The following is a 26,012-nucleotide window of genomic DNA, read 5'->3' on the forward strand; positions in this document are numbered from 1 at the left end:
AAAACACATTGCTGTGATTTGTTCCAGGTCACACAGCTAAAAAATGACTGGATCGGGAATAGAATCCATGTTTCTAGCTCCAAAGTTGCTCTTTCTATTCCATCATGCTGCACCCTAAGCATAATTCCTTCTGGACAACAGTAAACATGAACAAATTAGTCTTTTCTTTCATTCGACATATATTTACATGTATGTAAATGAGCACTTAATTATATGTACTTATATTAGTTTAGGATCTAATGATAGAGCAGTAAAATAAACAGAGTTCCTGCCCTCAAGCATTTTACATATACAATGAATATGCATATTCATGTTCAGGTATATACATAGGCAAATATACTCCAGGGTGAAAAGTGATTTAATGGGGGGAGTTTGAGGTGATAGGAGAGCACACAGAGGAGACTCAGAAATTCAGGGTTAGAAAACACTTTGGGAAGAACGGATATCTTAACAGAAATCCTTAGGAAGTGTGGGAGATAAAATGGAGGTGAGGTTTGGACAGAGGTTCCAGTAAACGCAAAGATTTGGAGACAAGAAAGAACTCTGTGGGTTGGAAGAAGTGAAAGTTGTCCTATATTAATTGTGTGAGAAGAATTGTTTACCAGTGCATCACTGATCGACCCACCTGCTAGCCTTTAGCAGACCAGGAGCGGGGGAAACAAAGATACATAAGCCATGGTTTTCTGGGGAGAGTTCATGCTTCTGTGAAGGAAACAGACATGAAGAAGAGTGATTTCCATGGCACACGATACTTGCAACATTTAGAAACAACCAAGAGGCAGGAGATGCCGAAGCGACAAGAGGAGCTAATTCATAAACTTGTGGGGAGGAGATGAAGTCTGAGAGTACTTCAGAAAGGCTTTGAAGACTGAACAGAGGACAAGAGTTTTTGAAGGACATAACCCTGTTGAGCAGGGATCCACTAGGTAGGGTAGCCAGATTAGTTTGTTTCAGACAAAGGGCATAGGATTTTCAGTGGGAAGCGGGGTTGGAAGCTTATCTTGGAGACAGTCTCCGAAAAACTCATTAGTCATCTCCTTTTCTGGGCTTATTTGAATACGTTCTTTTCCGAGTGACAAGAGGATACAAGATGACATCAGGGTGCTCTTACTAGAAGTTACAGTTCCGGACCACTGAATGTTCCCAGTTGCCTGGAAGTGGGTGCACAAAGAAGCTTGAAGGAAATAGGTTGTCTGGCTACAGCAGCACCGGACTTGAGTCAGTTATCTCAGGGCTCTAGACTGCATCAAAATCAAGGGCTTTGACTGTTTACCTTTTTGATTTCTATCTCCTAAAACCTTGCTCAGTGTCTGGTTCATAGTAAATGTTTAAAATATTTGTTGAATAAGTAGAAAAGTAAGAGATATTTTAACTTTGCTGAGGTTCAGTTTTCTCATCTGGAAAAATTGAAATGATACTGTAACATACAGTATCATTCCAATCAGGAATGGACTCAGCTCGAATTTGAATTCTGCTCTACCATGTACTCCTATTTCCCTCTGGGTGAGTTCCTTAACTTCTAGGGGACCCTGGGTGCTCATGTGGAAAGTGGGGTTGATAATTAGCTGCTCACAGGGATGGTGAAGACAAGATGAAACAAAGCATATAAATAACTTAGAATAGAGCTAGACACATAGAAAGTGCTTAGTAAATATTAACTAACATTATGATAATTGTTAACAGATAATTTTCAAAAAATAGTCAAATCATGACCCTCATATAGGTATAAAAATAAATCCATAGTAAAGATTTCATTTAATGCATTAAGGAGGGAATTAGTGAGGCATTAAAAGCCAGATCAAAGGAGATTCCAAAGAACAGACACTTTATAGATCAGGAATGTTAAAATGAATGTGCAGAGGGAGGAAAAATTAGTCTTGTCTACAGTAGGCCAGGGTAATCAATTGAACTTTCATTGGATGTAATTGACAAATTCACATGTCTATGGACAAGGATCACTTTGCATTGCTGTTAGTTACGTATAAGGTACCGAGTTGTAAAATAGCTCCCACAGAAGCAGAATTAGGTAATTTGAAATAATATGCTAAAGATATCACATAGTTTTCCGTTTAGGTGGGCATTTTCTCTATATTATCATTATTATTACATAGTTAATACTATTAACATGGGAGTTATAAGAAATCATATGATGATGCTATATAAAGAGAAATGATTCTCATTTTTTTCTGATTTTGCTATTGGTCCTTTTAGTGTTTTATGCCATTATATTTTTAGCATATATTTAAAAGTTATTAAAATATTTTATTTTCAAAACAATAATGGTTTGATTGCTTCTTTTCTTAAAAAATTGTAGTATAGTCAGTTTACAATGTTATGTTAGGTTCTGGTGTACAGCACAGCGATTCAGTTGTACATACATATATATTCCTTTTTGTGTTCTTTTTCAGTATAGGCTATTACAAGCTATTGAATATAGTTCCCTGTGCTATACAGTAGGACCTTGCTGTTTATCTGTTTTATAGATAGTAGTTAGTATCTGCAAATACCAAACTATTATTTTATCTGAACATGAACATCAATCTGAAGACAAAAGTCCCCTAGATTTTTAAGTTTTCCCCAACTTCTTACAGTAGTGTTGTACATACCACTTTGGCGAAGCTTGCTTTTATCACCTCTTCCAAAACATTCACTTATTTTCATAGAAGAAAATCCTTTACCTTTTCAAAATGGTATCTGATATGTTTATATAGCTTTTTATTAATCAATTAATTACACTAGAATAAAGAGTTTTGAAAGTCAATACAACACACATATAAAATTTCACTGCTCAAAGTTGAATTATAAGGGTTTACTTGAAACTGGCCTACTAGAAACCAGCATCACATTATTACAGATTAATCAGGATGGCTTGGTGAGTGAGGAATGATACTGACGGTAAGTTAAGAAGTCAGTTAAAAGAACTACTGTACTTTACATGTAAATGCCATGACGCATCCTATGAGGTTGGTACTATTGTTTGTGAAGGATTCCATTCACTCTTTTCCAGTGTTTCTGAGCAGACCCATAAAATAAGGACTTCTGTCTTCTTGGAAATATTAGGAACATTCTAAAATCCTGGGTTTTTTTTTCTTCCCCTCCTACTCATTGTTCTCCACAGAATGCAGAACGTATAATCAGATTGGCATTGGAGAGACTGGCAAAGAAGCCCTGAGCACATGGAGCACCTCTTCTCCAGTCTCTTTTAGAGCCAGCCAGCTCCTGGGATGCACACGCTGTGAGTTTCTTCCCATGGTAAGACAGGCCGGTGTTAACTAATGGCTGCTAGTCTTACGTTCGTTCGAATCTGGAAGAAGAGTATGGAGACCTGTTTTGGCTTGGGGCCTAATCAGAGTTTTCATTCCAGATTCACTCGTAACGGTCCACTGTCTCTTTCATATAGTTGGTTCAGAGAAACTGGAGGGAGGAGGGTGTAACTAATTTCACAGAATTATTATTCTTATTTTACACATCATGTTAATCATATCTTAGGTATATTATTTTATTTTGAAAAATCCCAAGGAGGTAGGCACTACTATTATCTTAGATTTACAGATGAATTTGAAAAGAGCAGAGGTTAGATGTCTATGTACTGGAATTCACGTTATTCTTTTATCTTATTTCTTTTATTGAATCATTCTGTCATTCCTCTTTGATTGCTTTATTATGATCAGCTGACACGTAAGCAGACCTGAGAACCATGACTTGGTAAGATCATGAGGGTGCTTGGAAATCTCTTTGCTACCTCCAGCCCCATCCTACTACCAATGTCGTCCTCAACAGGGACAGAATATTTCTTAACATCTGGATCAAAAAGACAAACCCTTCAACAGTGGATGTTAATTGTAGTAAAAAAAAAAAAGTTAGAGACCATCCAACTGAGGATGGTCTTATAGTACAGAAGAGGAAACCCCCCAAGCTCTCATAGTCTGTAGATGAAGGTTGCCAAGGTTGGGTCTATGAAGTCCCAGGCCAGTGAACTGCTACCTGTCTCTTAAAACCCTCAGAGCTATTCTTATGGTTGTGGTAAAGGAAACTTTCAGTGGTTTTTAATTGACAGAAGAAGATGAGGAGATTCAGGGATTGGGGGCTGGACATTGTGCTTTACCCTTGGAATAACTGTCCTGGTATGGGATTCCCAAATGAAGGATGTGATTATTTTTCCTCCAATTTTCGAAGTATACAAAGTGATGCTGTGTAGCTGGGTTGGTTAGTTTAGCACACTTCCTCATTTGCTCGGCTTCTTCATTTGTGAAATGGGGATGATGACAGCACACGGCCCATGAGAGTAAGATGAGAGCTGAGTGATGGAATGGATGTGAATGACATAGCACAGTGCCCGACACATAGAACACACCCAGCAAATGGCTTGTGGTTGCGTCGTTGTCATCGTTGCTGCTGTTTTCTGGTTACATTGGTATATAATGTTTCAAATAATTATAATGGCAGGGTAGCGGGGGCAATGAAGGAGGCATATGTTTTGGTAAAAATATTCTGATGTAAATTCAATTTTATTCTACTTCCAACTGTGTTAAAAAACCACTGCTTATATAAGTTTGTTTTATTTTCATGTCTATTTTAGTGCCTCAACTGAGTTTTATGCAGAATATGTGTTTGGGTCTCTATGCACAACAGTATTATAATTTGGCAGAAGAGTAAACTGAGTCAAGATTGGCTAATGGAAGACTCTTGTCTAGACATCACGTCTCTTCAGCTCTAATCTGCTTCTCCTTCTAGACTGTGGAACTAACCAAAATGCTATCTTCATTTCAGCGCCAACTAAAGCTTTTCAGCGTATAGCAAACTTTTCTTCTGGTCCCATTCAGATGATCTGCCTGCCCTCCCCAAACTCCCTGAGCCAATTTCCATCTTTCTGACTTTGGGCCCTGCCACTTGATGAAGGCAAAATGTTTTCCCTACCAATTAGTTCAGCGGAAACCTCTCATGTTTGATATTGTAGCAGACAGTGTTTTATTATGGTCTCTTGATTTGAACAGAGACATTGCTGTTCCTGAAAGCAGCCAAAGTACAGCCTGCAGGGTAGAGTTACTGAGTTACAGCCCAGAAATGGAGACCACAAGGGAGGCCAGACTCCATTGAGAAAATGCATCACCAAGTGTGGGTACAGAGGAATGCTTAGGAAAAGTTTTTATGATCAGCATCAATAAATGTGTGTGTGTTTTATGAATAAGAATATATGTATTCATGCTCTGAAAGTGCTTCAAAACCTCTGGCTGAAAAGTTCTCTTACGATTTTCTCTTGGGGCTCTCCCTGAAATAATATACCATTTTACATGCAGGAAATGGTGAGTCAGAGTTTCCTCAGGCTCCCACACACAGTACTGGGAAGTAGTATCTTCATTGTTCAAGACCCTGAAACTCTATTTTGTAGTGTTTCTGCAGCAAAGGAACCTAAAACCAGCAGTCAAAAATTAGTTCAGATCCTCTGTGTTTAAAATATATAGACAGTTGTTAATTACAAAATGAATACATGCATGCATTTCTCTTTGGGAGTAGGGAGTTTTAAGAGATAAACAGGCAAGAGGGAAGGAGAAGAACTTTCTAGGTTGGAGGGGGTCTGGTGATGAAATGGTATAAAGGCAAAAGGCATCTTAGTTGTTGGAACATCAACTGTAGGCAGCACACCGATGAAAACAACGTTGATGAGCTAGGGATCCATCCAAAGTGTCTTGTGGCCCAGGTGAAATCCCATCCAATCAAAAAGTCTGGCTTGACGTAGGGGGAAGCATTTCCTGGAAGGAATTACAAAACAACTTCTAGCACACAAGGATATAAACATATTCTCTCTCCCACCTTGATTTTATGAGAGGCTATTAAACTGTTATGTAAGTATATGATTTTATTAATGCAACTTAGAGTATTTTGATATAGGAAGATCTAATGATTTTCCTTATCCTTTTATGATATTTCAGAAGGGTGTTTGTTTTATTGTAAAACACCACAAAAAAAATCGAATGGCCAAGTATCTGTGAATGTCCACTGCCAACTGTATCTTTAATATTGAAATATTCTGATGGAATTAATATTAAAGGATGAGATCTCTCATTCAAAAAAGAAACTCTAGATTGATGTATGATTTACCTACCTTTGTGTTTACAATGTACATATCCTACCAAGTTCTCTTCTATGAAACTAGAACTTTTGTATCCATCTTAATTCTTCCAGTGCTCTTCATATTGCCCCAGTATTCCTCAAAGTTTGAGTTTGTTATTGTTAAAGATGACACCAGTAATCAGAACAATTAGTAACTGCACTATGTTATTTAATCCTCATGATAACACAAGGAATAAGGCACCTTTGGTTTTGTTATTTCCATTATATAGATGGAGACCCTAAGGCTTAGAGATATTATACAACACAGGAAGAGGCATGGCAGGTTTCCTTGTGATGTCCCTAGTTATGACCATTCCATTTCTTTGAATGTCCCTGAGTATTTCTTTCCAGAGGCACCCACCTCCCCACCCCCACCTATCTCTACCAAGTTACCTTATACTCTTGGCTCAGCGTCAACTTGCAGTATGATACTTAGCTTACCTCTCCTTCTTCCAGATTTTTTTAACCTAACCTGCAAACCACCCTGGTCTTCTATATTGGTACCAAATCGTGAAATTTTTAAATCAAAGTGTGGGGCATTATCCAGTTCAGGTGGTACATTTCAGCCTGACTTGTCTCTACATAATTTTGTCACCCTGATATTTTCGTCTAGTGTGTTAGCTATCTCCTCCAGCTCTACATCACTCTTGAATTTGAAACCATGAGTTAGCAAGGGTCTAAAGGAATGAGAAGCAAGATTTTTCCAGGAGACAGGGAGGTTGCACATTTGCCAGTCCCCAGTCTGTGGGAGGGCATCATGTCAGGGTTAAGTACTCGGGGGCAAAAGGCCTCCTGAAAACAGTACAGCCAGAATGAATACCATACCTCTCAGTTTTGCCAAGGCTCAGCTTTGTCAAACTCTGAGAAACACTGCCGAATTTCATTGTTAGATCTCTCATCTAAACTGCATTTCTGGAAAAATGCAGAATCTTTTGACTTCATACACAGTGCTGCACATTTACCTTGTAAATGTGAACATCTCAGTCACACCAACCATTTTGCTAGTTTCAGAAAGAGTGACTACCTCTTCATGAGCTCCAGGAGGTATGATTCGAGAGTCCCTTTATTCGTGTGCAGGGCCTGGCATTGTACTGGGAGCTGGGAATATAGCAAGGAAACAGGACCGGCCTTTTGCCTGCCCTCAAAGAGGTTACTATGACAGAAATGTAACAGAAAGCAGGAACAGCAGAAGTTCTAAGAGGCATCGTCTGGGCGATGTTGTTTGGTGGAACTGGGCTTTCCTCTGGCTATTCCTGTTAACCTCTTTTTAAAGTTGTCTCGGCAGATAGATTTTCCAAGTTGTCTTTTCGTGGAAAAGTCCACACTGTGAGCCTAAGAGGTAATTTCATTATCTTGGTTTAAATTCTATTTATACTAAAGTAAGTGATGAACTTGTTATAGTTGAAGTTTGAAAAGCTTGGAGGTGAGAGGTAATTAACTAATTCCATCATCTCTCATCTCCCCTTCCATAGGGCAAATTTACCCATCTTGAAGGCAATTTCTGTTGTCAAAACATCGGCCTTCTTCATGGCTTTTGGATCCTGACAACCATTACAATTTGGCAAGCAGCCCCTACCTGCCTGGCAGGAGGTTATATTTAGTACTGTGTGAAACTTTACTTTCCAGTTCCAGACATCCCCACCCCTTGCTGTTGAGTTCCAATACTCACACTTCCAAATAAAGAGAGTTTCTGGAATTCTCCTATGGCTGATAGGTGATTTGACAAAGGTTCTCACTGAATCCAGAATAACCCGACACCAGCTAGGCCTCCACTGCTCAGAGACAGTCTATTGTTGTTTGGCCAAATTAAACAGTTTTATTCTTTGTCATTCCTTGGCTTGTCTGTCAGTCTAACCAATGTCCAAACTGAGACTTTTGGCATTTAAAATCACATTATCAAATTAAAAAAGAAAGAAAGAAAAAGAATTGAAGGATTTTGAAGTGAGACAGTCCATATTTACTCAATTGTGTCACTTTAACATGCAAACCAGTACCTCACAATTATATCTGGAAATCTGGTGTGGTCCTGGCATCCAATCCTAATGCTGGATTTGTATAAGAATCCAGACTTTGTTCCCATGCTTTCTTTCCTTGTAGATGTGCTTTGTTCCCAAACATTCATGAATAGTCGAGGATGTCACAGTACACTAATTAAGTCCCAGTTGCTTCTCCTCTTCCAATCCACCCACTCTCTTAATAGCTGTGTAACCTTGGAAAAAGTAATCAACATTTCTGACCTTCAGGTCCTTCATCTGCAATACAAAGAGAGTAAATTATGTGCTATATCTGTCTCCGAAGGCTGCTGTGAGGAATAAATGAGATTGCAGATAGCTTTTCCAAGAGATGCATTTAATGCAAACCCCAGGGAGAGTAGGTACTCAGCAAATGTAGGATGGTAGCGTGAATGGACGGATGGATGGATGAATGAATGAGAGAAATATATAAAGGAAAGCATTTTATACACTATAAAGCAGGCCACAGCAGTAGTGCTCATTTTAAAAAAGCTGAACTGTGGGCCTTGTCAGAGCCCTTTATGATCATGGTAGTTTGGGGTGAAGGGATTTCTAGGTGAAGCATTTCCTGGGACTGGACTTCTTGGAACACAGATTAGCTAACCATGATCAGGCCATTCAGTGATGACATAATAGACCATTGAGTGGGGTTTTGCCTCTTTCTCCAAAATTATGATTAGGACTCAGAGCTAAAAAAAGCATTAGGTGTCCAAAGCATCTGTACAGAGCCACAAATAACCACAGGCAGAACTCTCCCCGGGGGGGGGGGGTTTACAACAAGGTATTTACGTAGTTCTGCTTGTTCCCACTGTCACCCCAGAGCCCCCACCTACCTCCCATACCAATCGATGTGAAGAAGACATTTGGAGTGAGGGGTAGAAGGAGGAGAAAATTTGTCAGAGTTGTGAGTTGTTGGACTAATAGAATGTTCATTGAAGTCTTACACTTTTCTGAAGCCAAGAGAAGGGATCCAAGGTTAACCATGCATCCATTTGAACATCTACTTAGGCAGCTTACTTGGCACTGTGTCCACCTACCGATGCAGGTGAGAAGAAATGAGAGAGGGACGGGAGGACAGAGAAAGCATCCTCCACCCCCTACCCCGCATTGAGTGAGGATGTGAGAATCCCCACAGGTCAAACAGGAACCAAGAGGGGAATCCCTTGAGTATAAAGAGCCAGCTAGGATGGGGGACTGGAGCTAGAAGACACAGCATCAAAGGCTGTAAGACATACAGCCAGTATCTCAGGGGACCTGAGAGATGTAAGAGATGAACTGGTATGTCTCACATTAGGCAGCTGTGGAAGGCCTGGCAGGCCTCAAGGAGAGCTCAGGTAGGCCCTTCAGAAAGCCAGCATTTGCATCCTGCTAAGGATAATGCCGTGAAGAACAACAATGTTGCCAAGGAGGCAGAGTCACCAACAGTTAAGTAACATTTATGTTCCTCTTCTCACGTTATCTCCTGTCCAGCCCCATGGGTTGAGCTACAGGGAGGAAGGAGGCAATGCTGGAGCTTAGAATAGCTTTTAATCATTGCATGTGAGCATAAATCTATTGCAACTTCCCACTATCATGCCAAGTATTAAAGGGGATAAAAATATAAAATAAGTTCTTTGGTATTCATAAATAAGAAGCAGCCATAGAATGGGCTGCATCAGAAAGGAGTGAGTTCCCTTTCTATGATAGTATGTGAACAAAAGATGCAGAATCACACTGTAGACATGGTGCCAAAGCTAAATGAACCAGGTACCCCAAATGGTCAGTGATGGTCTGGCTTTTGACTGCCACCTTTCTCCAGAGCCCATATGTTTAACCCCTCTGCCTGGACAGCAAGGTGGAAAGAGTGCAGTACTTATTCAGCCTCACTGCCTATTTCTCACCATATACCCTCTAAATGTTAGTTCAGTCTCAGACTTAATGCCACCTCAGGGGGAATCGCGATGCCTGAGCAGGACCATCACATGTCTGGGAGCCATCCTTGTCCTCTAGGGAAAGCTGCCTTTCCTGCAGTTCTCACTTTGCCTGTTTCTTGAACTCTGGGTGCTACCAGGCTAAACTGACTAATAGCAAATACCATCAGTGGCCTGTCTTAAAGGGAGAGATCTAAACGTACCTGTGTTAGAAGCTGTGAAATCAGAAAGGAAAATCAACAACCTTAAAATCATCAGCCATTTTGTCCTTGGACAGGCCCTTTCTACTGGAATGTTAAAGTGTTGTTTCTCCAGGTTGAAAAACATCAACTTTCAAGCCGTTGGGTTATGAAAGATCTTCTGGGTGCAGTGTTTTCAATCAGAAGTTGGCAAATGTCCCCTGTCAAGAGTCAGATAGTAAATATTTTCAGTCTGTATTGTACCTACGCAACTCTGCCAGGTTAGAGGAAAGCAGCCGTAAACAACACATAGATGAAATAGTGGAGCTGTGCTCCAATAAAACTTTATTTACAAAAGCAGGCAGCATATTGGATTTGACCCACACGCTCTAGTTCTCTGACCTCTGTACTAGAGACTCTTGCTGCTGGAATATTTAATGGAAGTGTCATTGGACTTTTATCACTATTATTAAAAAAAATCTATGTTTATTATGGAAAAACATTGCAATACAGAAAAACATAAAGACAGATTACTAGCATACTCAGATAATCACTATTAAATAGGTATATTTTCTTTCAGTTATTAATAAGATGTTTTACGTACTGTGAATCTGCTAGTTAAACAGTTCTGTGTTCTGCTTTTATCCTTAGGATGGCATTGTAAGCGTTTACTATGTTATTTTAAACCTTTTATTGGCATCATTTTAAAGCTGTCTAATATTTCATTGAATAAATATGCCAGAGTAGAAACTACTAAGAACCATTCCTCTTCTGTTCACTTTTTATGTTGTTTCCCATTGTTTACTATTGGAAAAAATAATACAGAGGCATATTTATATATATTTCCCCTGTATTTTAAGTTATTTCTATAGATTAGACCTTAAGAAATGGAATTGCTGGGTAGAGGTTTTGAACACCTGAAGGCTTCTTGTTACTATTGCTAAATGATTTTCTAAGGAGCCATTTGTATCTGCTGTCCCGAGAGTAACATATACCAAGCTTATTTTAATGAATACTTAGCATCAAAGGAGCTTATCACTGAAAGGAAAAAAAAATCTATGTTGTATTGTTAAAAAAATGGTGTCTTGGCTTTCATTTATATTTTGTTGGGCATTTTGCCATGTTTATTGTTCATTTTTTACTTTTCTTCTTGTGACTTGTATGTTCACAACAAAACCATTTTCTAGCATGATGATTAATCTTAGGTATAAGCATAAGGTGAGAGACAGTTTTTTAATAAAAATAAGGGCTATGAATTGTTGCATGCTTACCATGTGCCAGACAATTATACATAATTGTGTTTGTGTGAGTAATTTTATTTCAGCTTCACAGTAGCATTATATGCCTGCTACCTGAGCTTTTTAACGTAGGGACATCAGCCTACATTGTCCTGTACATGCTGAGTGGCACGTAAAACAAAGTCCAAAGAATGGATTTGGTTTGCATTTGTCCTGCACGCATCTCTGTTTACTCCCCAGTAACACTAGGGCATTTATTAAGCACCTTCATCCAGGCAGTTGTGCAAGATATTTTACCTGTATTATCTCAGTTAAATCTCGCAATAACTCCATAATGTGGGTATTGTTCTTCCTGTTTTACCAATAAAGAAGCCAAGGTTCCGGGGAATGAAATGCTTTTTCTCAGCCAGTATGCCCTGTAGGTGGTATAGGAGGGAACCCAGGTGTGCCTGCCTGCAAAGCCCCACATTAAACACTGCTGCTGTGAGCCTCTGTCTTCTCCCCCAGCTCCCTGGGTTCTGGTTTTTTGGCTTTGTATTCTCCTTAACCTTTGTTTGGGGATCCTACTGGATACTTCTTTGAGCTTCATGGGCTCCAGCTTCTAAAACGGCTCCTTTTTGTTCTGCTCTCAAATTTTGACCCAAACACGGATATTACACACACACACTCACGATATCAGGTGCCAAGCATTTTGTTCCAAAATGCTGTCCTGGATAGGAGTGCCTGGGCTTCAGATGGCAAGCCCCTTTTATGTGGAACTCAATTTTTATTTTCGTGTCTGAGTTCTTTTACTGAAAGGGTTCTGGATTTTTAAAAAACTTCTTCATTAAATTCTACCTTCCTGTCGGTGCACAGTGTTCTTTCCTCTAATTTACGTAAGTAAGGTGGACCCAGATTTTAAGTTTACCATCACCAGGGCTTCTTGTTAAGAGAAAAAAAAAATTCTGTTGAATTATGTAAAAAGAATGGTATCATTGTTTTCATTTACATATCAGATTACACAATTTTAATACAGTTGGCATTCTGTTTTACATGTGTGAGGGACTTCATAGTCAAATCTCTTTTTCCTCTATGCAAATAAGCTTCAAACAAATGACGCTGTAAATACCCACCCTTTGCATTCCTTTTCATTCTCTTCTTGTTTCCCTTTTGGACCAGGTGAGAAACGACATATTTGAATATCATTCACATTAGGTTTTAAATGTAGCTGTGAGTTCTACTTAGAAAAACTGCCTGATACTGGAAATGTGCCCTTTTGCAGTTTGTGTTTACCTGCAAGTTCACAGAGATTGTTTCTTGTTTCGCTCCAGTCTCCTTTCAGAGTCTGGGAAATGTTGGGCTGTTGCCTGTTCTGCCTCTGAAGTGGGCTGTAGCTGATGGCAAATGACTTGAGCGTCCCAGAAGGGCAGTGATAGATCCCTTTCTTGACTCTCATCTCTCCCTGGAGCCCGTGTTTTCAACCACTCAGCCTAGACTACGGGAACTTACCCAGCCCCACTGTGCATTTCTCCACAGTATGCCCTTTAAACATGTCTCTGATTTAATGCCATCTGAGGGGGATCAGGGTGCCTGAGCAAGACCATCCCACGTCTGTGTAATTCGTGGGCTAAGAATCATCCCCAGCTTTCAGTGAAAGCTGCCCCTCTTGCAGTTCTCACTATTGTGTGTTTCTTTTGAACTCTACATACTGCCAGGCTAAATTGGCTAACTGCAAGTATTGTCAATGGCCTGACTTAAATGGATAAATCTAGAGGTATCTGTGTAGAAGTTGTAAAATTGGAACCACTTAAAATCACTATTTCATCATTTGACAGGCACTTTCTAGTGGAATGGTGAAGTGTTTCTCTGGGTTAAGCTGTTGGGTTATATCATGGTCCCATCCAGACGAGAGTGAGGTCTCTCTCGGCTTCAGCATTGGTAGGTCTGTGGCCCCAAGTTCATCTTCTTGGACCAAACTTGGGCATTCTGAGAAACCCCATGCCATACAGAGGGCTTTCTTCCTCAATCAGGAATTCTGTTCCCCAGATACTTGCAACATAATAGCACCTACCTAAACTGGAGAGAGCCTCTCAGGCTGTGAGATTCATATGTGTACAAAGGCAGGGAGATTACACAGTACTATCTCATTTTTGAAACAACTCTATAAAAGATGCCCTGGATATATTTTAAGTTCAGGGAGCCAGGAACAAGGGCCATAGATCACACCATGATTTTAAATCCAAGAATCAGTGGAACATCTGAGACAACCACCGTTTCACCCATGTGACTTTGCTTTGCAGTTCCTCCGCATAGACACCATTTTTCTGTTAGTGGAGAACATGAATTTCACTAGACTTGGAATTGAATGCTTCTAGGCTTGAGTCCTGCTTGTGCCTTTCACAAGTCTCATCTACTTAAGAAAATCCCATAATGTGTTTAAATGTTGGTTTCTTCTAGGGGACAATAATATAGGACTTGCAGAATATTTGAAAGGCTTCAACATTCTAAAGTGTGTGAAAATTCAAGGCATAGGACTTGAAACATAATGTATATTCATAATATGTCCTGCCTGCCTGTCTTTCCTTCTTGCCTTTTTACTCCTTCCCTCTCTTTTTCTTTCTCTCTTTTCTTCACTTCTAGTCCTTCTGTATTTATTCCATGCAAAGTCTAGTTGTTAGTGAAATCCACCTTCTTCTGCCAAGCATGGCCTTGCTTTGGAAGGCTAATCTGAACCCTGCGATGTGGTAAAGTTGTGTGTTATGGGCTAGGAAGGGGGTGGCCTGCAGCGTGGAAAGTAAATAGAAATGCCCTGTGAGATTATGAACATGCAGTGGCATCTTTGAAGACCAAGAAGAAATGGCTGCTCATGAGTTTGGGTTGCAGGTTTATGATCCGGTTCTCAGCAGAGTACTCAGTGACCTCCACTCTACCTTTGCCCACTCACTCATGTGACTCCAGCTTCTTCTGAAGCAGTAGTTCTCAAAATGTGGTCCATGGACCGGCAGCAGCAGCATCGCCTAGGAACTCTTTAGAGACGCCATTGTGGGGGCCCTACTACTGCCCTGGTAAGTCAGAAGCTCTGGGAGTGGGGCTCAGCTGTCTGTGTTGCAAAGTGCCCTCTCAGTGGTTCTGGTGAGCACTCAAACTTGAGAACCACTGCCCTTCACAGCGCCAGCTGAGGTTGCCCCTCCTGCACCAGGGTGGGAAGGGCAGCCCAAGACCTTGACACTGGATGGTCAAGGGTTTCAAATAGGTTTCATACCATGCATGTAAGCTACAGGTTAGCCAACTAAATTCCCTCCCCTAGGCTATGACTCTGATATGGGTGAATGATGTTGATTCATCTGACACAAATCTACAAATGTTTCTCCAATAAATACTTTTGAAGTATCTGAGTTAAATAAACATTTGCAACGAACCCAAATTATTCCACTCTGCCTCTTTCATCAAGTCCCTATCAAAATCTTCTCTTGGACCATGCTCAGAGGAGATTATGAAGACAAGACAGGCTTATAACTCCTGCTTCCCAGGTCACAGGATTCATGAGCTACGAGAACGATACAGCCACATTTTTTCATAGCTATCACCTTCTCCCCAAAGCATTGAGAGTGAACATTCCTTCTTAAAAAAAATGGATATTGGCAGTTTTAATACCCACAAAGATTTCTGATCCTATGATGTATCAGAAATTTTCATTTATAAATCAGAAAAATCTAAACTGACACTGGTTAGTATAACAATTGCTGTTGATTTTCTACCCCACAAACCCAAGCTCACCACTGAGTTCACCTGAAGCTGACAACTTCTTACTTCAGGTAATTCTCCATTCATAGACAAGGCGGCCTTCAAGCTCCAGGGGCACCTCTCGCACAGTGAGAGGAAAGACTCAGTGGATAAATATCCTAGCCGCCTGTCTCTTGTCAGGATAGTTCTGAGCTGCATTTTACGGATTACTGAGGTGGTCTCCGGAAGGGCTGAGTGCCAGGAGCCCACAGTGGTAACAGCCCATTCGGACACCATTCCTTGCTTTGTCTTCCTTCTCCTAGCTCACTTTCCCCATCCCCTTTCTGTTATTTGGGAATCAAATTCCAAAAAAAACCTCATTGTTCCAGGTTTTTGTTAGAAGATCTGTTTCAGGAACTCATAAGAAGACATTGGGTGATTTGGTCAAGGTTGCGCATGCAGCTAAGGCAAACTAGAATTCATCCTTTTTTTTTTTTTCCATATTGCAAAGAAAGAGCATGGTCTTGATGTGAGTTTAGTACTTAATTCTATTTTTGCCATCATCCCCCTAGAATCTTGTGCAAATGTGAGAGGTGATTTGAGATTTGTTTGGTAAATCAGTAGCTATTGGATTCTCACACTCCCCAAATCCTCCAGCTTTTTGTACAGCAAGTTACTTTGCAGTGGACTTCTCATAACTCCTGTTAGTGTGGATTATCCCAAGACCTAGATAGTGTGGGCAGGTGTGCAACGCCTGATGTTTGAAAGTTCTTAATTTGTTGAATGAATAACTCACATAGTACATTTCAGAATAGGATATAGGGGCCTGAAGTTTTGAATCCCATCAAAGGTCACATCGCTGGTTATAACCCAGGCAGGACTAAAAGCCCAGCCTCTTCAAGCTCTATCTAGTGCTTTGCCTGCTCCATCTCATAATGCTCTTTAAGGCCAAATTTTTTTTCTGATATTTTTTAATCACTGGAAGAAAAGTTACATCATTAGAGCAATCTATTACTATGGATACTATTAGAAGGTAGTAATTCAGAACAAATTTAGAAAAAGCTAGTTTGAGTTTCTGGACAAATGAAGTCTTTGGCAGCTGAACGTAGAAGGTGTAGTGATTATAGCAAGTGTGACCAGAACACAACACAGAGCAAGAATCTTCTGGAGGCCGCAGTGATCTCCAGGCTGCACCACTCTGAAATGATGGCAGTTTCTTAGGACAGTCTTGTATCTGTCAGTCAGTAAGCATGTTTTGGACATCTGTTATGTGCAGGGCCCTAGGCTAGGTGCTACTCAAAAATATATGTGATGGTTCTTTGCCAACAAGGAAATGATTAATTCTCTTACATACATTTCTTTCCATCTTCCACCAGCACCCCAGCCATCACCCTGATGTAAGATACTAACTGTATTATGTATAGAATTGAAACAGCTTCTAACCTGATGTCTGCCTTAGAGTTTTGGTAAATACCCTTTACCAAGATATGGAACTTCTCTTTTGTGTTTGTTAAGTTTGTCATGAATGGATATTGAAACTGATCAAATGATTATTCTCCATCTACTGAAATAATCATAGGATTTTTTCCTTCAATCTACTAATGTAGTAAACTATGTTAATTTTTTAATGTTAAGCCAATCTTGTTTTCCTTGGGAAAATGAAACAAGTTGGTTATGATGTATTCTTATTTTTATATACTGCTGGCTTAGGTTGGCTGATATTTTGTTTAGGTTTTGCATTTATGATCATGAGTGATACAGCTTGTAATTTTCCTTTATTCCTTTGGTTTTGTCAGGTATCGTTATCAAGATTACTCTGGCCTCATAAAATGGGTTTGTAAGTATTCTTTCTTTTCCTATTCTGAGAAGTTTGTTTAAGATTAGAAGTGTTTGTTTCTTGAATATTTGGTAAAACTTATCCAGGTACCCATCAGACCTGATGCCTTCTTTGTAATGAGATTTTAAAGTAGTGGTTTGTTTTCTTTAGTGTTTATGGAAATAATCAAATTTTCTACTTGTGGAGTCAGATTTTATAAGCTTTGTAAGGATGTGTCTTTTATCTGTGCATTTACAGGGATGCATTATAGGGATTTTATCTATGCATATTTTAAGGATGTATCTATTTTATCTATACTGTAATATTCATTGATAAACAGTTGTTCCTAACATTCCCATTATCTTTTAAATCTCTTCCGTACTGTATTTATGTCCCTTGTCTTAGTCCATTAGGGCTGCTGTAACAAAAACCACAGACTGAGTTGCTTATAAACAACTGAAGTTTACTTCTCACAGCTCTTGAGGTGGGAAGTTTGAGATCAGGGTGCCAGCAAGGTCAGGTGAGGGCTTTCTTCTGGGTCACAGACTTCTCATTGTATCTTCACATGGCGGAAGGGACAAGGGAGCTCTCTGGGGTCTCTTATAAGGGCACTCGTCTCAGTCATAAGGACCTCATGACCTTACCACCTTTCAAAGGCCCCACTTCCTAATACCATCACCTTAGGAGTTAAGATTTCAACATGTAAATTTGAGGGGACACATATGTTCAGACCATAGCATCACCTTTTCAATTTTTGATTAATTTTGCTAGGCATTTATTTAATTAGTTTTTTTTTAATGAACCACCTTTGACTTTGCTGAATGTCACTATCATGTACATTTTAATGTGCCAGATATTTCCTAGGGATCTACGTCTGTGGAAGGAGTGAGGAAGGAAGCAGGATTGGGTAGAGGGAGACACAGAGAAGCAATTCCAGCCTCATCAGAGACTCCACCAACCCTGTGGGGAGCTGTGGAACTTAAATGGCCCTCCATGTTGCCCTGCACTGGGCCAAAATGCCTGGGTTTATGTACTCTGCTTTGATCAGTCGTTGGAGGTGGGCTACACCAGGAAGGCCCATGGTCTTGGATGAGGCACCTCTCTGCAGCTTAGACAGTCACGGAAGATGATACCTGTGTGCAGTCAGCTAACAGTGCTCCTAGCAGTTAGGGAAACATCTTTCCTTGAAGCATGACTTCATCTACACATCTTTATTGTTTTATTCCTTTTCTTTTTCCATTTTCTTCCTAGCCTCTTGAATTAGGTATCTACCTTATTAATTTTTAACCATTCCTCTTTTTTGATAAAAGCATTTTGGGCTGAGGTTTCCTCTAAGTGCTGCTTTAGCTGTCTCCACCAAGCTTTGGTGTGTATATCTTTATTGGTAGTGGTATCAGTTTTATTTATGAGTTAATTAGAAGTGGATTTCTAAATTTCCACATATAAATGATTTTGTGGCTATATTTTTATTATTTCCTGTTTAATAGAATTTGCAACAGGTCCTCTAGCTTATAGCTAGATTGACAGTTTGGAAATGGAAATCTGTTCACATCAACTCAAAGATTAAAACCCCTTAAAGTGCTGCCCATCGCCTACAAAATAAAGTCTAAAGTATCTAATGCAGTTTAAAGGCTCTTGGTAATGTGGCTTGTGCTTCTTCTTCCCCCACCACTCCTGCACCCTCTTGCTATTATTTAGCCCCAGTTTTCTTTAATTTTCTCCACCCGGGTATGGTCTTGACTTTTGCTCCTCCACAAATCATGCCCTCTTTTACCTAACTTAACCTTTAGGATTATTCTTTATATTTCCACCTTTTAAAATTCTACTCTTAGCAGTCCTACATAGGTTAGATACTTTCCTTATGTATTTCAGTGGTCTTCCCCACCCCCTCAGCCCTAACCTCATTGTATTTAAATTGTTTATTCAGTGGGCTATTTTATTAGATTATAAACTTCATGAGGGCAAGAACCATATATATCTAATTTTCTATTGTATTTCTAATGCATTACCTGCTATATGTAAGTATTCAATTATTGTTTATCAAACGGTAATGATGATAACCATCAATTATTACATAATTACTATTTTCTAGAAATTATGCAGAAGTTAGTGCAATCAGCAGGATAATGGCCTCCCATAATATCCATGTTTTAATTCCTAGAACCTATGACTATATTGTGTTATGTGGCAAGGGAGAATGAAAGTTGTAGATGGAATTAAAGTTGTTAATCAGTTGACTTTAATAGGAAGATAATCCTGGGTTATCTGGGTGGGTCCAATATAATCACAAGGGTTCTTAAAAGTGAAAGAAGGAAGCAGAAGTGACAGTGTCAGAAGGATGAAGTCTGAGAAAGATTCAGCTGTCCATTGCTGGCCTTTAAGATGCAAGGGGGCCCTAAGCCAAGGAATATGGGCAGCCCTTAGAAACTGGAAAAGGTAAAGAAGTCAATTGTCTCCTAGAGCTTTAAAAATTCATCACTATCAACATCTGGGTTTTAGCCCAGTAAGACCATTTCAGATTTTCGATCTTCAGAACTGTATAATAAGAACATATGTGGTAGAAGAATGCTTGGTAGAATTGTGCCTTGAAGTTATGTGGAAAGCAAAACTTGTAAATAATTAACTTGGAAATTTAGCTGATCGAGTTTCCAAGCAAGATGTTGAAAGTTCAACTTAGTTTCATATTGCTGTTCATAATAAAATCTGAGGAAAAAAAAAAGGATAAATTGCAGAGAACTGTTAAGCAAATAGTTTCCAGGACTTGATGATTTGGGAAATTCTCAGCCTATCTATTTACGTAAGAGAACTTATGGAATCATCTAGTAGGTGGAAGGGTGATAAAGAGAAAATTAAATTGTTGTGTAAAATTGACATAAGAAGTTTTAACTTGAAGAGAGTCCAAGTAGATGGGTTAAAGAGGCCCAGAAAGATGATAAATGGAAATAAGGATAGAAAAAAATAGAAAAAATAGACTTAAATGGCGTTGGGCTATGGACTGAGGAGAGATAGTAGCCAGCAGCAAGTTCCCAAGAGCTGGGATGACTCAGAGACAGAGGGGTTGAGGTGTCTAATAACCAACATTAAATTAATTGTTGTGGTGACCTGTGGGATGTTTCCTGCTCCTTTTTCTATTGCTCCAAAACTTCAGCTAAATCCATTTAGGGGGAGGAGGGTTTAAATTCTTCAGGACCCAAAAGAGACATCATTAGAAAGAGGTGAGACGGGGCAAAAGAAAAAAACTAATAGAAAATGGTACAAAGGTGATTAGAAGTGCAATTCCTGAAGATGTAATCACCCCCTGATGATCCAAGAAATAGTTGAGGAAGAGTTAGGATGGAGAGAATTTTGAGTCTGTATATCTGTGAGATATCAAGTCTTGAGTTGATTTTATTTAGGATAAAAAAGGACAGAGGGACCTCAGTAACCTGAAATATTAGCACTTGATAATTGGATCCACTGAGAAAATCACATCAGAAATGAACATTTTGTCTCATTTGCTTCACCATCAAGAAGAAGAAAATAGCAATGGTGCCATTTGGGATACTGCATTCTCAGGTCTCACGGTTCTTCTATGTAGGACCTTAATCTCAGGTGGCAAGAAGGAAACTAATGCAGTCCAGAGACGATGCAACATGACATCGGCAAGTGACGTTTGCAGGGGCTCTGGCCTGCACATTTGCTGTAATGAGTTCACTCTCCTCCAAGCTTACTGGAGGCTTGGGCTGAGGTGGCCCATTCACAACCATGGAGCTAGAGAACTAATTGTCCATATTAAGTGTTCTAATTTCTGGGACAGCCAGGAGAATGCTTACCATCCCATTGCAGAGCTGATTGTGCCAGAAATGAGCATCATCAGCAACTATGTGACTTTTACGTTGGTCGTCCATTATTTTCCTTAGCCCAGAAAAGTTTATTTTGCTCCATGTGATGCATTTTAGGAATGAAATTTAAATTCCTTCTCCAAGATTTTGTTTCAGTCAGTGTGTCTCTCTCCCTCTTTATCGCTCTCTAAAATATAAAACAACAGCATTAAGGAGACATTTATAGAAAGAAGACATCACCTTAATGCGATTATCCTTGTTTATTTGTATCTCAAGTTTTGCATTTAATCCCATTTTACGTATTTTCAACATATTGTATGTGTTGCTGTTTTTTCTTAACATTGTTTCTTAACTTACATATAGCTATTAATGTTTTGAACCCCTCCAGGTAATACTAATGATTGCCAAAGTTTAAGAACTACTGTCTTAAGATATGGAGCTGCTGCATTCAACCAAGTAATTATCTGATTTCTCCACAGTGTATCCATCCATTGGGGAGCATGGTTGCATGCAACAGAAACTGTCTTAGGCTGACTTAGGTGAAAAAAATAAAATAAAAATAAAAATAAAAGTAAAGTATTATACTGAAAGTTTACCTATTAGTAATTTCCAGAATCAAAGAAAGAGAAACAATCAGACTTCAGGAAGAGTAACCAAGGAAACAGAATCATATAAGGGGTGTTTTAAAATTGCTGTTCTTTCAACAGCTTTCTGTATAGTAGGACTTCACTAAAGTCCAAAATGTTAAAATAAAGACTACAGGTGGCTCAGAGAGGAGGGGGTATGCTCATACGTAGTGGCAGTTCCAGGGAGATGGGTGGGAGGTCAATAGAACACCCAGTTTCAACCGCGCGGAGGTGCTGTGACGCAGTGCAAGGTACATGGGTTTTGGCATTGGATATGTCCCACCTCTGCTGCTTATTAACATTGGTCCTTCAGAGAAATCAGTTAATGTGCCTGAGCATCGGTTGCAAGATGAACTAGATTGACATGAGGATTAGCGAAAATGTAGAGAAAGTATGTGGCACGTAGTAGGTAGTAACCCCCATTGGGTGCTATCACCAGTGTTTGAATCATCAACTATTGTTTATTTCACTTCCCACAGTTTTGGGGAGGGTTCCTTGGATACCACCTGTATACTCCCTAAGTGTTACCCAATGGTACCCTAGGGGTCAGAACAGGTTAATACTCTTCCTGACATGTCTTGTACTTCCAGAGATTAAATTCAGCTGTAAAGGATTTATCTGAAGGTGAGGGAAAGTAGCCTTTAAAATAAAGTCATTAGGAGCCCGCCTACCAGGTGTATCCCAGCAGAGAGAATGAGTCACCATTTCCCCGCCAACATGTGTGTGTGAATACAGGGCAAGGTTAAGCAACTCCCCGCTCTTGCCTTGTTCTCTGTGGCCCTAACCAGCTGCCACAGCAGCGGCTTATGAAATGGTGAAAAATGCAATGATTGCATGACCTAATTCAGGCCTGGTGCTTCAAGTGGGAAACATGTGTGGGCCTCTCTCATACACATGCTCAGAGCCTAGAGCAATCAGCAGGGATTTTGAAACAGGTCCTTGTGGAAATAAATCCAGAGCCCTACACCTACTCATTACATAACTTGAGGTTAAAGAAACAAAGCCCTGTGGATGGGTGTGCCTGGGTTTGCAAGCCAGAGAGATATGCACAAGATACCAGAGCCCTGCCCTATCCTTACTAAGCAGAAAAGGAAAGCAGGAAATTACCTCTTTATCATGGATGGCTGGAATGTTCTCTTCTGAGGAGGGTCAGGCAGGAGAAGGGAAGAGATTGACATCTGTTGAGCACCTACTGTGTATTAGAAAACAGGCTGGATGATTTTGCTAAGGTTATCTCAGTCTTCATAAGAGTTCACATTTTTGGAGCTGAGCATTGTGAGGTCACAATCCTCAAATTGTGGATAAGAAACAGAAAGTGAAGCTCAGAGAAGTGAAATCAAATTGCTGGTGGATGGCAGTGCCAAGCTCACAAATGATACCTGTGTGGCTGCATCTTACTAGAGTGAGAAAGAAACGAGGCCAGGCCTCCAGTCCTGTTTGGCCCTGTCCCAGAGAGGTGGTGTGACGTGACAGTCTGGATGCCATTCACCTTCACTTGACAGGTGTCCACGGCCCAGTAGGAATGAATTGCCTTCCATTAGACCTTTCTGGAGATGAAAAAGGTGTGTGCCATCCCTAGTAGCCAAAAAGTAGAAGGTGCTCTGCACTTCACACACAGAGGTAAACGCTGGAGTTCCCTAAGCTCGCCTTCATCTTTGCCCAAGATTCGCAATGAGAAAGAAGGCAATAGACTCAAAAGTCTAAGGTCTTTGCTGTATTATCCAGATACAATAAGGTTTTTTTTATTGTTTATTTTTCAGTCTTGATGATGTGATGATCACGGAAAGATAATTTAGCCAATGACCTTTGGAGCCCAATATGTACAGTCCATTCAAGCCAAAGAATGAATGGTCCAGATTTTAAAATAAGCTTTCCTGTCTATATGCATTTATTTATTCAGTTAAACACAATAAATACTTATTGATAGATTATTATATGTCGGGCATTATGCTCTTGGCAGACATGGCAGAGGTCATTAAGGCAGAAACCTCTCCTTAAGGGAGCCTTAATCTAGTAGTGAAAACAAGACCTGAGCAATGATACAGACACAAGCAGGGCACCAGAAGAACCCAGGGGTGGAAGCTGACAGTTCTAGTGGGAAGTAGTAACTGTTCTAGAGCTGAAAGGCAGGGGAAGGCACCTGCTGTAGACAGGGAGAGGTAGGGAAGGACAGTGGCTTAGGCACAAGGATGACCACATGCAAAGCTAAGAGGCATGAAAGAGTTTTATGCTTTTAGAAAAAGCAAGTAACCTAAATCTGGGACTGTGAAGCCTGAGGAAGATACTAAAGGAGGGAAAGTTGGGGAAATAAATAGCTAGACTAGGAAGGAGTTGACAGATTTGCCCAGGATCACAGTTTGCCAAGTGTTAGGTCTGGGGCTCCAGTCTTCTGCCTCGGATCGTGGGACTCTATCAACTAGACACATCCAACTCTTTTATAAATGTGATCCCTGGTCTTCAGAGAATACTGAAAACTGCTGAAGGAATTGAAGAATGTATTGCAGTTCCTTGTGATAAAGCTAGATGAAACCATATTTTTTGAAGTTGGTATCTTTTATGATAATTCTTCTGCATGGTATACAATCTGTGTTCTTGACTAGTAAGAAGCACTAAGTAACCTTCTGGTGTTTGGTTAAAGTCAAATTAAGCACTCCCAGAAGTCCTGGCTCCCTTGCCCATCTATTGTTCATCTCTTCACCTGTGTGCATGTCCGCACTGCACACACGCACCACTATTCAGCTCTTCCTTCTCCCTGCCTCTCTCTCTTCCTACCAGAGCACTCTCTCAGAACATGTGCTTTTGGAGTGCCAAGTCACCAAGTAAGAAGCCCAACTATCTAAAGCCACCATGATATGAAGATCATATACAGAGAATATCATAAAGGTAGAGAAAGACGCACAGGGAGCCCTAGCTTTTCCAATCGCCAGCCTTAAGAGTCTTTCCAATCCAAGCATCAGACTAAAGAATCCTTTGAAATGACCTCTACTCAATCACCATCTGACATCAACCTCTTAAGAGACATTAAGTCAGGAAAGTCTAGCCAAGCTACTCCTGAATCCTTGACCCTCAGAAACTGAGATAATAGATGATGATAGTTGCTTAAGAAAGTAAGTTATAAGATAATTTATTAAGCAGAAATAAGCAATACAGATTATGAATGGTCTTTTGAGTAAAATGTCCAAATGATACGGAATACTATTTCTTAGCAGTGTCTACCTCCTTATACCTTTGTTCTGACTTTTCTTCCTTCTCTTCATCTACTCACACTTGCCCATTCTTGAAGGTTCAATTCAGATCCCAACTCTCAATGAGTATTTCTCTGATCAGCCTGGTTCATAATGATCTCTGTCTTCTTTGAGATCAAGACCAAGAGTTCACAGACTCACCTGAAAATCAGAATCCTTGTGGAGTTTGTTAAAGAAACACATGCGTAGGCCCTATCCTAGACCTACTGAATCATAATGGATAGGGTGGGGACCAGTCATCTTTACTGGCCTGGCATCAGTTGATGGACTGGTATGGATCAGGTTTTGGAAACCATTCTTCTGGATTGCAAATCTGAGCACAGGATTACTCACTGTCTTGTAATACCCTCTCACTGCAATGAATCTTTAAATATGTTAAGAGTAGAACCCTGTGCATTCACTTAATGAAGATTTATTGGACACTTGCTATTTGCTGGGCATTGTACTAGGTGATGGCAATATAGAGATGAGTCATCACACATCTGTCTCAAGGAGATCTCAGGCAGTTGCTCCAGGGTAGAAGACTGAGCAGTGAGTCAGGGAGGCAGGCAGCTTGAAGTGGAATGAAGTAGCATGTTCAGCTGGTGCTAAAAAACCCTGAAACTTTTATAAGCACAGTCAGCCAGGCAAACAGGTAGGACCAGGATGAGAAGGCTATCATTTGCCCTCCATACTTCTAACCACTCCTGTTCATGCAAAAGTCCTTTCCCCACTTCAAGGCTTTCCCTGATATTCAAGATAATCCAATTTTAATTGTAGAAAACTGTCTTGAGAGAGGACTAAACATTGTATTCTCTGAGGTCTTTACCCACCAAGGGATTGCCTTGCCCACAGAAGACTCAACACTCTTAACAAACTATTTTTAAACCATATATTAAGCACTTATATTCCAGGTTACTGTGCTAAATAGTTTCTCCCCATTCTCTGCTAAGAGCATCTTTAGGAGATAAGCATTAGTATTTTACCCGCATCTTCTCCCTTACTGCTACACTTGCCACGATGTCTGCCTTACTTGGTTCTTCCAACAATATGCCAGCCGTCATCTGTGTCTAGCCTGGCTCCAGCTAAGGGAGACATCTGCTACCTGAGAACAAGTTTTCCAGCATTACCTTGAACCCAATACATTATCTTCCTATTGCTGCTGTAAAAAAAAAACAAAAAAACAAAAAAAAACAAAACTTATCACAGGCGCAGCAGCTTAAAGCAACATAAATTTCCAAGCACACCTCTTTTCACTGCACTTTGCTTTATTGCACTTTGCTTTATTGTGGCTTTTTTAATGAAAGGTTTGTGGCAACCCTTCATCAAGCAAGTCTGTCTGTGCCATTTTTCCAATAGCATTTATTCACTTT

The 26,012-nt window shown here is 40.0% G+C and overlaps 1 long non-coding RNA gene across 1 annotated transcript; it reads right to left on the reverse strand.

Moving 5' to 3' along the window:
* Positions 1–5,449: 5,449 nt before the first annotated feature.
* On the reverse strand, positions 5,450–22,612 carry LOC140689147 (uncharacterized). Its single transcript, XR_012064021.1, has 4 exons — positions 22,523–22,612; positions 10,237–10,433; positions 8,106–8,363; positions 5,450–5,750 (listed from the first exon to the last, which is right to left on the reverse strand). It is a non-coding gene; the product is annotated as an uncharacterized lncRNA (long non-coding RNA).
* Positions 22,613–26,012: the final 3,400 nt, after the last annotated feature.

Source organism: Vicugna pacos, chromosome 25 (genome assembly GCF_048564905.1).
Source record: "Vicugna pacos chromosome 25, VicPac4, whole genome shotgun sequence".
Classification (NCBI taxonomy): Eukaryota; Metazoa; Chordata; class Mammalia; order Artiodactyla; family Camelidae; genus Vicugna; species Vicugna pacos.